This window comes from Trachemys scripta, chromosome 11 (genome assembly GCF_013100865.1).
Source record: "Trachemys scripta elegans isolate TJP31775 chromosome 11, CAS_Tse_1.0, whole genome shotgun sequence".
Taxonomy (NCBI): domain Eukaryota; kingdom Metazoa; phylum Chordata; order Testudines; family Emydidae; genus Trachemys; species Trachemys scripta.
In genome coordinates this window covers 10,404,469-10,420,665 of record NC_048308.1, presented here as the reverse complement: position 1 = coordinate 10,420,665, position 16,197 = coordinate 10,404,469, and the positions used below count along the sequence as shown (strand labels likewise).

Genomic DNA, 16,197 nt, shown 5'->3' with positions numbered 1-16,197 from the left:
CATATAATACTTTTGTATGTGGGTATGTTATTTTCCAGTACAGATAAATACTTCTAATCACCTCTTTAAGAGTACTTCATCACATTAGATGCAAGAACCTAATAAATAACTTTGTAAAGATGTTATACAATAATTACTGTGAAAAATAACCAAGAGTCTCAAGTACTATGGATCCTTTAACCATGATGCTATTCCCTTAATCCTTGCAATTTTTCATGTCTTACAACTGAGCCTTCATACACTGCAAATTTCTCCAATTCCAAATTTCCCAGCTATACTTTTCCAGTCTATAATACATTTTAAAGCAGACGTGTCTAAAAAAAGCATTACTGTATTTTGCCACCCTGTACTGACTAGCATACTGTATAAAAGGCTGCTGTGCAGTGTGCAGGCAGCATAATAATTTCCTACCCCAGTTGTAGCGCACTCTGAGTGTAACATGTTGTTTTTACCGCAGTGAGCTAAACCAGATTCTAAATACTTTACACCACATAAGTGATGTGCATTTGGAACTAGGGCTGCTCTCTGCTAGGCACTAGGGTAAATTTATTAAATGCACTGCACTTTTAGTGCACAAAAATCTCCCACACCCGTTGCAATAATTGCGTTTTAAACAAACACGTTATTGTGATCATGCACGAACACACACACACACACACTCAAAATTAACTCATTATAACATCTATGTCGCCTAAGCTCTGATAACAATTCAAAGAACGTCATTAGAAACCTAAAAAACAACATTGATTTTTATTTATTGACAGATATTCTGGAACTCACTCTATCTACTCAATTTCTCTTTATGAGGCATTAATGTAATGATGGATTGGGTTTTTTCCCCCCCACCATGCTCTAAAGGGCAAAGAGGATTTTACATAAAGCTTTAAGTGGAATACATGTTCTTCTCTATTCTTAGTACCAGAAGATCATTTTCAAAGGTCTGGGATATTGTAGTGGACTGAAAAATGATTATCCTTGTCTTTAAAGAAAATATGAGCAGGGGGCCTGGGAAGAAATGTCTGATAAAGTCCATAAATGTCCATCATGGCTGTAAGCTGAGTACTATAAAATCTTCCTCCTCCCTAAGCTGCATACTGACAGCTAGCCATACTAGAATTTATAAGATTATTTCAGCTTAAAGGTTTATTTTGGTGGGTTTTTTTTAAACTGTAGGGAGAAAAAAGAATAGAATGAAAATGGGAGTTTAGGGGTCCTTAAATACCAGACCAAACTGAATCCACAGGAGGGGGGTAGGCAGGGTGATGGGGCTCTGCATTATACCACCCATTATTAAGTGTCGCCTTCCAGTTTTGCTTAAATGCCAATTATCAGGATTCAATTTACCCCCTCCAAGGACAATGTCTGGAATCATCCTGAGCATAATAACTACAATATATTATGTTAATTAAGCTCTAATAAACAGGGCTTTTGCTTCCAAAAGAGGAATGGAAATACTGCCCTTTTTTTTTTTTTTTTTTTTTTTTTTTTTTTTTTTGTGGCTTGCTGTCTAGTAATCACCTGTCTATACCTGGAACGTCTAATTTCTGTAAAAAAAACTTGCAATTTTAGGGAACAGTATTGATTTGATGAGGAAACAGATTATTAAGAAAACCCAACAAATTTAACATTTTCTCCCAAGTTCCAGTTTAAATCCTGGAAACCCACATGGGAAACTGGAAATCCCATGTTAGAACTGCACTTCATTGAGAATGGCCTGGGCTGACATGCAGGCTACTCACAATAATGATCCAACATGTAATGAACTTCAAGCCTGTTGAGCCGCACAAGCATCAATCTTAAAGATTAGGAGCTTCCAGCAGAGAGATTCTCTCATGTGTAATTCTCTACAGAATTTTATTTCACACAATTAATGTCAGATGCTGCTTGCGCATTTTGAGGATTTCATTTATTTGCAACACATGAAACAATTATTACCATAAAGACATGGTATAAAGACATCTCCTGCACACAACTGAAACTGTGGCATTGAGCCTCCAGGATACACAGGGTTTCAAATGGGGCTTGAAGTGAACTATAGATACACTAGGAGAATATACTGGCTACCCTAATTCTTATTCTGTTCTTATTTTGTGTTAAGGGCTGACATTGTGTTCCAAAGCTAAAACACTAAGAGGAATTCCCCTCTCTTATGTCCTAACACAGATGAATAAATATGGATATTCAATAATAATGATTACATATACTTTTATCACAGTAGCACCTAGGGCCCTAACTGAGATCACTGCCCTACTGTGCTAGGTACTATATATTCACATAGTAACAGACGGTCCCTGTCCTGAAGAACTTACAGAATAAATAGGCAAGATGAAAGGTGGAAGAAATGAAGTATTATTATCCCCATTTTATAAATGGGGAAACTGAGGCACAGAGGAGGGCCTTGACAAAGGTCACACAGAGGTCTGTTACAGAGCTAGGAATTGAATTCAGATCACCTAAGCTGCACGGCAGTGCCTGAACCACAAGACTTTCCTTGCATCTTTGATGTATTTGGTGGCTTGGAGAGTGTTTAGTTCCTCTGAAAGGAAACAGTACTAGCACTACCTCTTGGAAAGCTCCTTAGTACATTCCTGATGTGGTAATTAGCACTGTCCAAAGAAGATGATCAAAACTGAACGTATGATCTAAGCAATCCCCCTGAGTGCTTGTAACAAAACCACTGAGCTCTATAGGTAACAACTGTTGCCTTGGGATCCTGAGGAAATCCTTCTCCTATCTGAAATGCTGTGGATGCACCTACTTGTAGCTAAACGGGATGCCCAGAGCTTTCCCTGTTAGCATATTATAGTCAAAGAACAACATATTTTAGGAACAGGAAAATCCACTTGCCCACTTTTGGTGGATCTAAACCCCACCTCACCCCATCCTGCTTTTTTCACTAAATCCCATAATCCTCTCTTTCCAAAGAAAGAGAAAGAGATCAAGGTGTCTCTTTGATTCATATCGTCTTTGCTTCATTCATCTTCAGCACTAACTAATCCCATGCATTTATTATCTTTGTGTGATGCAGTTTGGACTGAATTTTTCCTGATTTAGTTCTGTTTTCTCAATTATTAGATTATGTCACTGTGTTCTTAAATCTGTCATTGACTTTGTATAATCCTAAATAATTTTGGACATTTCTGTAAAGGTTATTTCAGACTCCCTCACTTGTCTCTTTCTCCCCGAAAGAGAGTAATTCCCTTAACCTTTCCTCTCAATGTAGAAGAGATAGCAGCCTTATTGCTTCATGCAGCACCCTCTCCAAAACACTAATAGCTTTCATGAGCAGTAATGGAATTTCTGGATGGAGATAAGCAATTATCCATTAATTTTACCCCTCCCCCCCAACTCACATCCAACACACCAAACTATGAGCCTGACTGTGCCCCTATGTTCTGTATGTTTCAACCTTTACATGCTGAATCACATCCCTTCAGCATGAAAAGGGGGAGTCACTAGGATATTTTAGTGGCAATGTCTCCCCCTTTTCCTGGGCCTTGGTTTTTGTGCAGGAGGAGGAAGTCAGGAGGGAGGAAACCAGGAGAGGAATGAGCAAGCCATGTATTGTCCCTCCCCGTAGAGATCAGGGTATGAAGATAATATAGTCCCCTAAAGGACTTGTAACTTCTTTTGCCAATAACTTTAGCTCTTTATACCACCTTAGTTAGGGGGAACAAGAAGTCTGAACTGCAGCTGCCAACGTTTTACTCATTCTATAACTGAATAGAGGACTTTCATCATCAGACCTATCACTAGATCAGTTGTAATGAGACATCATCCTGCTTCCCTAAAAATTTATCCAGAGGGTGTAGGGAACTACAGTCCATCTCACTGCCCCCAGAAAATAAAGAGAATAGCAGGTTGCCCTGAAAAGATGTCCAAAGGGGAAATGGAGTTGAGATCCACTACCCTCTCTCCCCATAGCAGATATTAGATGGGGGATAGGTCCTGAGTTCCTGTAGTAGGTACTACAGTAGGTACCTATTAAGGATCTGGGGATGGGTGGGCATGAGCCCACCCACATCTAAAAGCCCCTCTCCACAGCCTAAGCGGGGGAGCCACCGGACCCAGTTATCAAGTAATTTCAGGAGACAACAAATGATAGAATAAGGATGGGAGTAAGGGTCACAGGGTCAAAATCAGAGAGGGCACCCCACAGAGAACTCCGGACAACATCCACTGCTCCTTCAAGGTGTTTAGGGAGCCAGAGGAACTCCGCCTGGATACGTGACCTAAGGGAAATAGGCCCCACAGTCACAGAGCACCTCCCTATCCAACATCCTCCTCCTGGTATGATGGATGGCCACCTTGGCCAGCACAAGGAGGTTGACAAAAAGGTCTCATGACTTTGTGGGTTGTGCAAATATCAGGAGGTGTGGAAAAGTGCAGCCAGAACCTGAGGAGAAGTTTTGGGAAGAGCCAGAGGAAGGACTTCAACCTGGCACACTTGAAGCAGATGTACACCAGGGTCTCTCTCATGCCCAGAAGGGGCAAGTGTTGGGGAGGGGCCTGAACCGCTCCAGGTACACACCTGTGCTCATGGCTCCATGAAGAAGCCACCGACTAATATCCCCAGCAAGCCGAGGGACAAGGGTAGAACACAGACTGACCTACCGGGACTTCTCACCCTCCACACGTGTTATTGTGGTTGGTAGTGGAGGATGAGTGGGTAGGAAGAAAAGGTGGTAAAATTCTCCTATTTCAATGTAAGTTGTCCAGAGTTTGTTCCCAATTCATTTCAGAGTTCTTGAGTTTATGTGAACCCCGAACTGCAAGTCCTAAGCAAACCTGTTTGTTTTGGCTTGTGGAAGCTATGCAAAGAGAATCCATTGGGTTCCACACAGTCCTACTCACGACCCCTTTCCAACTCAAGTAGTTTCCATCTATGAATATCTTTTGTCTCCTGGTGTCAAGCCAGTTTCCACCCTGCACACTCTTAACCTCTCTTCCATTACTGTTCACCCTCGTTATTTGTTTCGGACATAGATCCTTAACCAAAGGGAGAGAGAGAGAGAGTACACTTACAGCACATCTTTCAATATCACAGCAATAACCTAGTAAAAGGACTCCATCAAATTAGCTAAGCATGACCTCCCCTTCCTGAATCCATGCTATCTGTCCTTAGTGAAACTGCATTTTTCCAGGTGTTCTCCCACCACATCCCTTAAAATAGCTTCTAAGTGTTTCTCATCCCAACAGCAGATGTTAAACACACTGGCCTAGAGTTTCCTGATTTGTCTCTTGACCCCTTTAAAAATAATAGGTGTTTTGTCTGTCACTTCGCAGTCCTCAGGAATCTCTCCTGAAAGAGCTATAGAAAAGTTTTTAAAGGTTCCTCAAATCCCTTGCTCATTCCCTTTAAACATTTCTGGATGCATCTTACTATTACCAGTCCTGGCTGATGTAATTCAAAACAGGTAAAGGTTTCCTTGTGTAAGCAATACACATTTTAACAACTGCCTAAACACTTCTACTGTCTCCATGGAGATGATGGGCCAAATTCTGTGCTGGTATACATTGGTTCATTTCTATTAACTTTAATGGTGCTGCACCAGTTTACACCAGCAGAGAATTTGGCACATTGGTCTTTATTTTTTAAAAGAAAGAAAGGAAGGAACGCATATGCAACAATTGATGGTAGAATAACACTAAAACTCTGGCTTAGATCCACAAACCCCAGGCAACTCAAGTAGCTGTTAAATCTGATAGTCTCTTTAAGGGGAACTCAAAACAGTGAGTCCTCTTGCGTGCGCTTTGTGAACTGCAATATCTAACACCACATATACTGGCTTTTGAGGTTTAGAGGTGGATCCTTTACACTTTGGGCCTGATCTTCCTCTCACTTACACATCTTTCATACCAGTGTAACCAACGACTTGGCGTGAAGTTACTCTTGCTTGACACTGGTGCATGGGAATGGAGAATCAGGCCCTGTATACTAATGAGTCTCTGTGTGTGGCTTTCTAATATTTGTTAGATAATGTTAAGGGTTTTCTTGTTAGTTTCCTTTCATCTGCATGATAGCTAGAGTGACAGTATGTGATTCCAATTAGAAATTTCTTTAGCATGTCCACTCCAAGTGATGGACATACTGCGAAGCCATACCTATCATCTGACAATTAGACCTACTTCTCTTTTCCAAGTACTAATATAGATATAGATGTTAAGTAGGACTGGTCCAAGCAATGAGCTCACAGGGACTCTACTTGTTACGCCCCTCCATCAGGACTTGCTGACATGCACTTGAAGCTCTCTAAATGCAGAACTCTAGGTGGAGGTTCCAATATAACTTGCATGCTAGCCAAGATAGTGACCATCACATAATCACTTAAGTACTCCCATTGACTTCAAATTTAAAATTAAACAACACATGGTTAAGTGCTTTGCTGAACTGGTCCAGAATGAGCAACCAATTTGACCTTGACCTCACTTCCTTCATGGGTGAGCCACACTCACATATACTACAGCTCATGTAAAACATGAGCAAATCCAGTGCACCGCACTATGCCCTTAACCCCCACCACACACACTTTGCTCAGCTGTGATCGGAACATAGCATCTTTTCTGGTGGAACATACATTCTTTCTGGGATGATTGGACATAAATGGTACTTTTATTGTCAAATGGGTACTGGGCAGATTGGGCCTTTGCAGTGCACTCTCTGAAGGTGGGTTGTAAATGAAGATACACGATCATTAACAGCCTTTGCTTAGAAGCCACATATTTACTGTGCAAGGGGCAGAGGAAAATAACCTCATTTACTATATGCCACCCTCATTCTGAAGTCACCATTGATTTAAAAACCACAGGGGGAAGTAATTAAATGTAATAGGTAGCGTGGCTTCTAAATGATGATAGAATTATCTTTTCAACTCTATCCATACAGGAAGTTACAGCAAAATTTAAAAAAGAAGTTGCTCTTTCCCATCAGGCACATAATAAATAAAATATTAGACTGACATAAATGTTTCCCCAAACACATGGCATTTTATATGACTGTATTTATATGTTATGCTTTTAGGGTCCTACTCAGGAAAGCAATTAAGCACATGCTTCACTTTAATTAGTCATATGGGACACAAGTACATGCTTAAAATTAAGCATGTGCTTAAGTGCTTTGCTGAATAGGACTGAATGATGAATTAGGACTTTAGAGTCTGAATCTGCATGGTACTGAACAACTTCTGAATATGCTAAACACCCTTATGTCCCCCATAGAACAAAAGGAGATGAGTGTGCTCTGCACCCCCAGCACTACTCAGCACCTTTCATGATTGATCCCTTAATATTTGTTTTGTGACAAATGCACACACTATAGCACCCATGCCATCCTTGTTAAGTAAGGTCTACCACTGCCATGTGGACATTTCTCTCTGTGTTAGGCAGAGATCAGCCATTCTTCCTGTCTCACAGTAATTATTACCCCCTTTAAATCAGTTTGACTAATGTACATAAATCCCCCCCCCCCTTCTCATTCATGCTCACAGACAGGTTAACAGATGTTTTTGACATCCAGGTTGAAACTGTAAACGACTAGATGGATTAAACTTGGAACTCTTGAGAAACATAGGAGGCATGACATTTGAAAAGAGCTGTCTTATTGTGTTCCTGCACTAATACAGTCCCAATGTAGTTAATTAAATTGCTTGACTATAGGCCAGCTTGCACTGAGAAATACAGAAGATGGGGGAAGGGGAACTGTTGGAATTTCATGAATGTGGAGAACCACACAGTTGGGTTTTGTTTTGTTTTTTTACTTCCTAGATTGTCTCTTTGGAAATTTATGATTAAATAGAAACAGCTATTAAATAGGATATCAGTCTGTAACTAATGCTGGGAGGAGGTTAACTTTTTTAACTTAAGTATCTTTCCTTTAGAGCTATCAGCATCAGAATGAAATGAAGAGCCCTGCCATTATCCTTCATTTTTTAAAAGGATAACCAGTGTAAGCAAAAAAAGTAACTCCCTTCTGATTGATGATTCCCTGAAGAAGGTTGCATTTGTCCTGTCTCCTGGTGACTTCTGCTGAGCTATCAATTTTCAGCTTAAAATCAGAACTTTAGCTTTCCATGGATAATTTCAGGTGAATCTTCTAGTTATGGACCTTCCTTTTATTCATTGCTGTTCAATCCTCTCTATTTGTAGGAAGATTATGATATATCTTAAAATGTTTAATGCAGTTGGTAGAAGCAATTAGAGGAATATTGCACAATTATTATTTGTATTATCGTAGCGCATAGAGGCCCCTAATGAAATCAGGGCAGCATTGTGATAGGTGCTGCATAAACACATAGTAAGACAAAATCCCTGCCCCAAAGAATTTACACTCCAAATAGATAAGACAGATAAAGGGTGAGAGGGGAAAGAAGTACAAAGAAGTGACAGACTTGTCCAGTGTCACACAGAAGATTGGGGCAGAACCAGAATTAGAGTCCAGGTCTCCTGAATCCCCATCCAGTACCTTAATACTAGATCACACCCAATAAATCAGTCACATTTTCTTTTTAAGACTAAAATTTGTAAGTGAATTTTATCCTATTGAAAGGTGCTGGATGGACAGCCCGAAAGAATGAAGTCACAAGTTGGGTACAGCATAGAAAAACAGCAGGGTAATTTTCCTCGTGTTTCCCTATTAATTTGTGTCAACCATAATACATAGGGACCACCTCTAGGTGCAGGAGGATAGTCTCAGCAGCAAAGTGAAGAATGGACTATCTGTAACAGGACTAACTAGTGCTCATTTTGGCAGTAGTTGTTGTTTGTGAATCCCTGTGACAAAAAAACTCATTTCACACACAGCACTGGACACCCATTGAATGACAGCAACATTCAGTCACTACTGAGCTGTACTGGATATAAGTCAGTCATTCTTTTGCTATTATTTCCAGCTGGATCCCATTAAAATGGGATACTGCCCTTTCAAATGGGTGGCATGGCTGTAATTTTCAATGCAAGAAAAAAAATTGCAATATATAAGAATGACAGTACTCCTCCACACCACCTTCAGCCCACTTCACAAGTGCCTTTACTTCCAAATTAAAATAATAATTAAAAAAAAAGTGATTTTGCATCAAGAAAGTCCTGAAACATTTTCCTCTGTGGCTGGTTAATTTGAGATGTCTGACCCACTTTTCTCACCTGGAAGATATCTGATTAGCTCAGAACAAGTTCAATTTCGGAAAGGAGAAATTGCGGTCATCTCTCTGCAATTTCAATAAATTACTAACATTTTGAAAAAAATACAAAAAGCTATATTTAAGCAGTGCTTTGCAAAAGTTTACTGGAAGAATTATGTTTTGTACATTGTATATCAGAGGATATGGGTCTTTAATTTTCATTTGGACTAAAAGTGTTCTTCTAGATAATTGTGAGAGTTATAAATATAAGCAGAGGATAGAATTTCATATACAGAGATTTCTGGGGTGTCTATTGCAGTGTTCTTTAAAATCAAATATGATACAACTTTAAGTGGCCAATTTATTATCCTTTAGATGTGTATATTTTGCATACATCACAGTTGCTCAAAGTGGAAAGCAAAAAAAAAATTTAAATTCTTGCAAGCCTCACCGATTAGAATTAGAAAAGGAAAAGCATAAAGGAGCACTAAAATAGTAATGAAGTAAAAATAAGTCTTGTAATTTTCAGATTATAGTTTCTTTCTACTTCATTACTCTTTTAGTGTTCCTTTATCCTTTTTCTTTTGATGCTAACTAGATCATGGTCAGAAACAGATTATCTTTTCCAATGAAGAAAATTGTGAACAAACTTCATAAGCACGACAGAGTTCTGTCCATTTCAATAATTTTAAAGGACTTCCACATTAGTGGTGCATTAAATAAATTGCACTCTGTTCCTCTGAAAATTAGTGCATATTTTCAGTTCATAAAACTATTATTATTCTACATTGCTATGGAGCTCAAAAAGGATCACTCAATAGCCATCGACAACTATGATGGCTGAACTAAAGTCACAGCATACATTAAGTGCTTGGCATAACAGTGTGAAAAGAAAGCTTTTTGTTTATTATCTTTTGTAGCCCTTGGACCACCTAAATTATGGGTACTCTGACGTCCCTATAACAGCTTCTAACTGAAATTAATTCAAATATAAAACAGATGGTTTCAACAATAATGCATGTTATTCTTATTTTTTGTACACCTAGGAGCTCCAGTTTTGGATCGGGACCCCATTGTGCTGGGTGCTGTACAAACACAGAACAAAAAAGGTCCCTGCCCCAAAGAGCTTCCTATTTCCCATGCATTAACAAATCAATATTCACAAGGCCCTGATGGAGGAGTTACACATTGTTACCCCCTTTTCCAGATTTGGGAACTGAGGCAGAGAAGGGGCGAGCTTTTAAAGTGACTTCTCATTTTGAATGCCCGACTTTAGACACTTAATATTTGATTTTTATTGGTGCTGAGTATCCACAGCTTCCTTTGATTTCAGCTGGCGTTATTCGGTCTTACCCAAGTCATATGTTAAAAATAACCCAGGAAGCTGCAAACTGCGTTCATAGGGAACTGGCTATGAAACAATGCACCTTTTCCCAAGTGAAATTGCTCAGTGCTTGATCAAACTATAAAACCCTCAGAAGAAACAAAAGTGTTTCCTAAAATCCCTCTGAATGGCAGGAGTGATCCACCTACATCTGTGCTATTGATTTTAAACTGTTCAGTGAGATTTTGTCTAGCTTTAAAACAGCATGAAGCCCTATGTTCTAGGATGCACATTACTTATTTCCCAGACCATTAATGCAAATCACCTTTATTTAAGAATCAGATTTATTTTTAAAGTGAATTCAGTTCTCAGGAAGTTGGGGAATTGACATCACTAAAGGATGAAGTGCCTATTGTCTATGGACAATGGAACAATGTGTGCATATGGCAGTCTCCCTGCACCACCCTGGGAGTGAGCCACACACTAGGTCTCTAGGTCTTAGAGGAAAGTTCTGATTCCTAGACACACTCATTACATACAGGTTGCTCCTGGGTAAAATATTGCAGCCACTATCAATCAGGGTGAAATTTGAACCAGCACTGACCTAATGGTGAAATGTTCCATTGCCCAGTATCCTTTTCTTGAGTCAGGCAGAGACAGACATGGAAAGAAACGAAGTCTGACACCTTATCAACCAGTGGGAAAGTACCTCTAGTCAAAACCCATAGCGTATTTTTTCATTGAAAAGTCCATGCAGAGGGCAGGAAGCTCTGCAAAGGAAACTCCATTCAATGACAGAGTTTACAGGCAGTTGGTGTTCCAGTTCATGGGGCAACTGGTTAGATGAAAGCATCCCACTGACTAACTACAACCTGGTGTCCAAAAGCTTTCCTGTATCAAGAGCTTAATGAGTAAAGCAATCAATACAAAAAAGCTTCTTTCCTTTACTAAGTGGGAACTGAATCTTTCACTTGTGTGTGAACAGGTCCCTACTCCAGAGTAACTAATAGGCAACATGGATATTTATGACCCAACACAATCTTTCTGACATGCCCATGAATTAAGGATAATTGGTTAATCCCAGTTTATTTACTGCCACGGACTCTTTCTGGTGATGACAAGTATGATGTTTTGGTGTTGTAGACCGCCAGATGGACTGGCACAGGCTTTGACATCTGAATTGCTTTGGGAACTTTATTCCCAGCCATAGGGTTAAACTCAGATTTTGTGGTGCTAACAGAGTTCCCTTTGGCTATTAGTTAAGAAGGAAATGAAGGCAGTGTCTCTCACTACGTGGACATTCACGTAGTACAATGGGTCCACCATCTCAAATGGGGCCACTGAGCACTACAATAGTACAAATAATTTAATAACTATAGAGAAGCATGTATCAGCTATTACACACATTGTCATGGTTTTTAAACCACTTCCTTGTAAGAGTATGACACTGGCTACAAATTATACTCAAAACAGATCTGCAATACAGGCAGAAAAACTGCTTTTGCAATGGCAGATTATCCCCTTACCAACACAAATACACATGCACAGCAGGAAAACTGTCAACGACAGGAGCTGTATTTTGTGATGGGAGCAAGAGTTATATTTTTACTGATTTATCAGGCACTAACTGTCTTGAAAACCAGTAATGACTTCCCACGGAGGTCATCCCAGACACTGTTTATCAATCTATTTTTGAATTAATAGCATTAATAAATAGGCTGCTGCAATGTTTAGTGAGAGAAGCATAAAACACATAGAACCCTAACATTCCAACTTCAATTCCACTAGATGGCTTACAAAAAAAATAAATAAGAGGCAGGTATTCCCAAGAGGAAAATATTGACTACATAATATACGGAAAGAGATACATGGATATATCTGAATAGTTTATGAGCTCTGAATTTCCTTGAATAATTACATTTCCACCTTTTAGGCTTATTTATCTTTATATACATACAATGATCTTCAAGTCTACCTTTTTATCTTCTTATCTCTCTCTTTGTCCATCTATCATATAGGAAAGATTTATAGTACATTACAAACACTGAACCTGTGAAAAAGGAGTTGCCATAGTAACCCAGTATTTCTACTTTGTATAACCACAAAGTGAAGATGCAGAGTGAACAGCAGGGTAAGCATATCAAGTCGACTTCAAAGTTGCCCTCCATTCTTATTAAGATGTTTTACAATAATTAATCAAAATTCCGTACCACTACTGGGCAAATACATTCCATGTGATTTTTAAGAACTAAATAAACCTCATGGTGGATCATTAGGAAGTGCCTTAGGCCAACTGCAGAAATACAGATTGATACTAGTTTGATCTCTGGCATTCAAGAGTATCTATCTTGAGAGATATCCCCATCACACACCCATGAAGAAATGAAGACAGACATCAGGTCATTGCTCCTACCCAAAGATAAACTACAGCTGCATTTCTCAAACTTTTGAAAGCAGAGTCTCCCTCTTAATGACATTGAAAATAATCGTGCCCCCCTGCTATGCAGCTACATGTTAAAGCCTACTCATTTTAGTGTATACATCATCCACACCTCCCCTATCTTCCCTCGTTTTTAATCACTCCTTATCAATTTGATTTAGGGTCCACTCCTGCAAACACTACAGTTCTTGCCTCACTTTATTCATATGATTAGTCTTATTGACTTTACTAAGGGGACTACTCCTGTGAGTAAAGTTAGACATCTACTTAAAAATTTGCAGGACACGGGCTTACATGTTCAGTATCAAGGGTCAGAGAATTGTCTGTTATTTCTCTGTAAAGAAATTTAGAAACATTTTTTTCTTATAATGTCATTTTCTTGTTCACATTAGAAGAATTACAGGAGGCAGTATGGTGTGGTGGATAGGGCTAATACAACAGGACCAAACAGGCATCCTTCCTGCATCACATGCTTGACATTGCTTTTATCTTTTCCCATTATGGCATATTTTCCATACACTTGAAACCCTTCCTGATGGCCATCACTACCTAGTTCACACATCCTCATATCACTCCAGTGGAATGCAAGAGTGGCCCCTTCAACATTCTGGACTTGTCTTAAACTCCCTTCCAAGTGAAATCTCTAACTCATTTTTTATTATTAGTGAATGCTGAATTTCCTGTGGAGCTTGTAGTGTAGAAACACAATCTGTTTCACAATATTAAAAACATATTTTCCAATCAGAATTGGGTAGGGAGAGGGGAAGGGACTTGGAAATATATGCTGTCCAGTGAAGACAGCTGAGCTTCAGAACTTCACAGTGGAGGGAATAAGACAATCCAGACAATACTGCGCCTGCCAGTTTAGGAAGAGAGGCCCAATGAGAAATACGACAGGTTGCTATATTTTGAGATCCATGTATGAAAAGACCTAACTATAAATGCTAAGTATTGCTAATAAAGGGTATGATTTTTTTTTTAAATGGTGTAAATTATGCACTGAAATCAAGGAAGTTGCAGTGGTGTAAAATCAGGCCCAGAGTTACTCCAGTTTTGCACTGGAGTTACTTGGAGCACCATGAGACTCGGTAAAATGCAATGTAATCATAATCCTTAGTGTAAGTGAAGTTTCCTAAGAAGAAGATTTAGCATGTGAAAGTGTTAATGCTAATTTAGTTCACATCACATTGATTTCTTTCCTCTCTTTTTCTACTGCATTGTACTCAGGACATATTCCACCTCTTGCTGTTCAGACTAAGCTCAAAACAGCTTTCTCCTAGCCTCATAATCACTCCATTTCCTTCCCTTACTAAATTCATGCTGTGTGCAAAATTGTAGGTCTACCAAGTCTCACTCATTTAAAGTAAGATTTACTCCTTTTGGCTTGTAGACCGCCTGTCCTAAAGCAGGAAGATTTAGAACGTGTTTCATAAAATATTTCAACTCTGAGTTCAGTTTTAGCTCGTTCCTTTTTCTTTTTTTATTTTAATGGAATTTCTTATACACTGTGGAATTGGCACCTTTGTGCTGAAACCAGCTGACTCAACATGCTATCCCACTATGCTCAGCTCTATACATGCTAACAATAAATATCCTTCAGGTTTGTTCCTTGATAGCTTGAACAACATGGGAAAGCCAGCATTTCTTTTAATGGGCATTGCTGACTCCCTCAGTATCCAGAGTTTGTTCTGTACCATAATTCCCATCTGATCTATTATTATTACACACATTTCCAGACTGTCCATCACTATAGTACCACGGCACTCTGAATACCTGATAGAAAATGAAAGCATACTTTTGCATCAACCTTAACAAATCCTGTATATTTTGGCAAAGTCTATTAAAATAAATGTCTAATGTAAGGGACAAGCAGGTGTACTCTATTGGAAACTAATTTTAAAAAATAAGCTGGTATTTAAAAGAAAAATAGTTCACAAGACACAAAACAAAGTAATATAAGGGGCTCTTAGAGCATCTGGTCTACCTCAATGGACCAAAAAGCTCCTCATGAGATTAAGAAATTGAAATAGAAGGGGTTCTACCTTACAGACATATCTATAGATTTCATTACTTAATATTTATAAAGCTCTCTAAACATGTCAAGAGTTATATATATACACTATTATTATTATTATTACTATTATACTTATGAAAGGCAACTGCAGTAGCAATTCAATAATTTGGATGAATGAATGTGAGGTCCGTTGCAAATGACTGGATGTTACAAATTAATGAGTGTGCAAACAAATATAACAAAAGATGCAAGGGAAATGCAGCCCAATAGGGAGCTTTTCATTCATTTCAACAACTGCAGTCTAATTATTTGTGCTAAAACTTCATCACATGCCAGTGAGCTGCAGTATATTTTGCATAACTAAAGAAGTCTTAATAACATGAGGCCTCAATACAGCTAAAAGTGGGTAGAGACCAATGAGAGGTAGGGGGATGCAGATTACAGCATCAATGGATTAGCCCAATTCTGTTGTATATTTTGTTTAAATGCTGGGGGGGGGGAGGGGAGGATTGGTGGGTTCCAATTATCAAAGTGAGCTCTTTCTGCTTTTCTGCGGAACAGGGGTGAAATAAAAATCCACAACACATGGCAGCATTTTCCATCTGCAATAACTGCACACTGGACTATGTTACATGATGTATGCAAGAGAGATTTCCAGTTAAGTAGCAAGGTTTAGCACAGTTTCTATTGGCTATACCAGTGTGAAATGCATTAATACACACTGCCTGTTGGACACCAGGTTCCCATTCCAGATTCTGGCATATGTGTCACCTTTACAGCCAGCCCAAGGATGGAAGTTAAGGATTTAAAATCCTCTTTTATCAAGCAGAGTTGATGGCTTTTTGTAGCTGGGTGCTTACCCCGCTCCTGCCCTGAAGGGCTTAAAACTAGGGTTACCATATGTCCTCTTTTTCCCGGACATGTCCAGCTTTTCGGCACTGAAAGCCCCGTCCGGGGGGAATTGCCAAAAAGCCGAACATGTCCGGAAAAATGGCGGCTCTGCTCCTCCCCTGACTCTTCGGCTCTGTTTAAGAGCCGAGCTGCCCGAGCGCTATGGGCTTCAGGCAGCCCCCTTGCTTCCGGACCCCAGCCGCCAGCCGGGCACTTCCCCTCCCGGGCTCCGGCGGCACAGGGTCCGGAGGCAAGGGGGCTGCCCGAAGCCAGTAGCACTCTGCTCTTAAACAGAGCCAAAGAGTCATGGAGGAGCTCTTAAACAGAGCCGGGCTGCCCGAGCGCTACCGGCTTCAGGCACCCCCCATGCCTCCGCACTCTGCGCCGCCGGAGCCCGGGAGGGGAAGTGCCC

General features: G+C 39.7%; 1 protein-coding gene across 7 annotated transcripts in view; it reads right to left on the bottom strand.

Moving 5' to 3' along the window:
* Positions 1-16,197, bottom strand: part of KALRN (kalirin RhoGEF kinase) — a 739,094-nt gene that overhangs the window by 591,718 nt on the left and 131,179 nt on the right. The gene's annotated exons all lie outside the window — the stretch shown is intronic.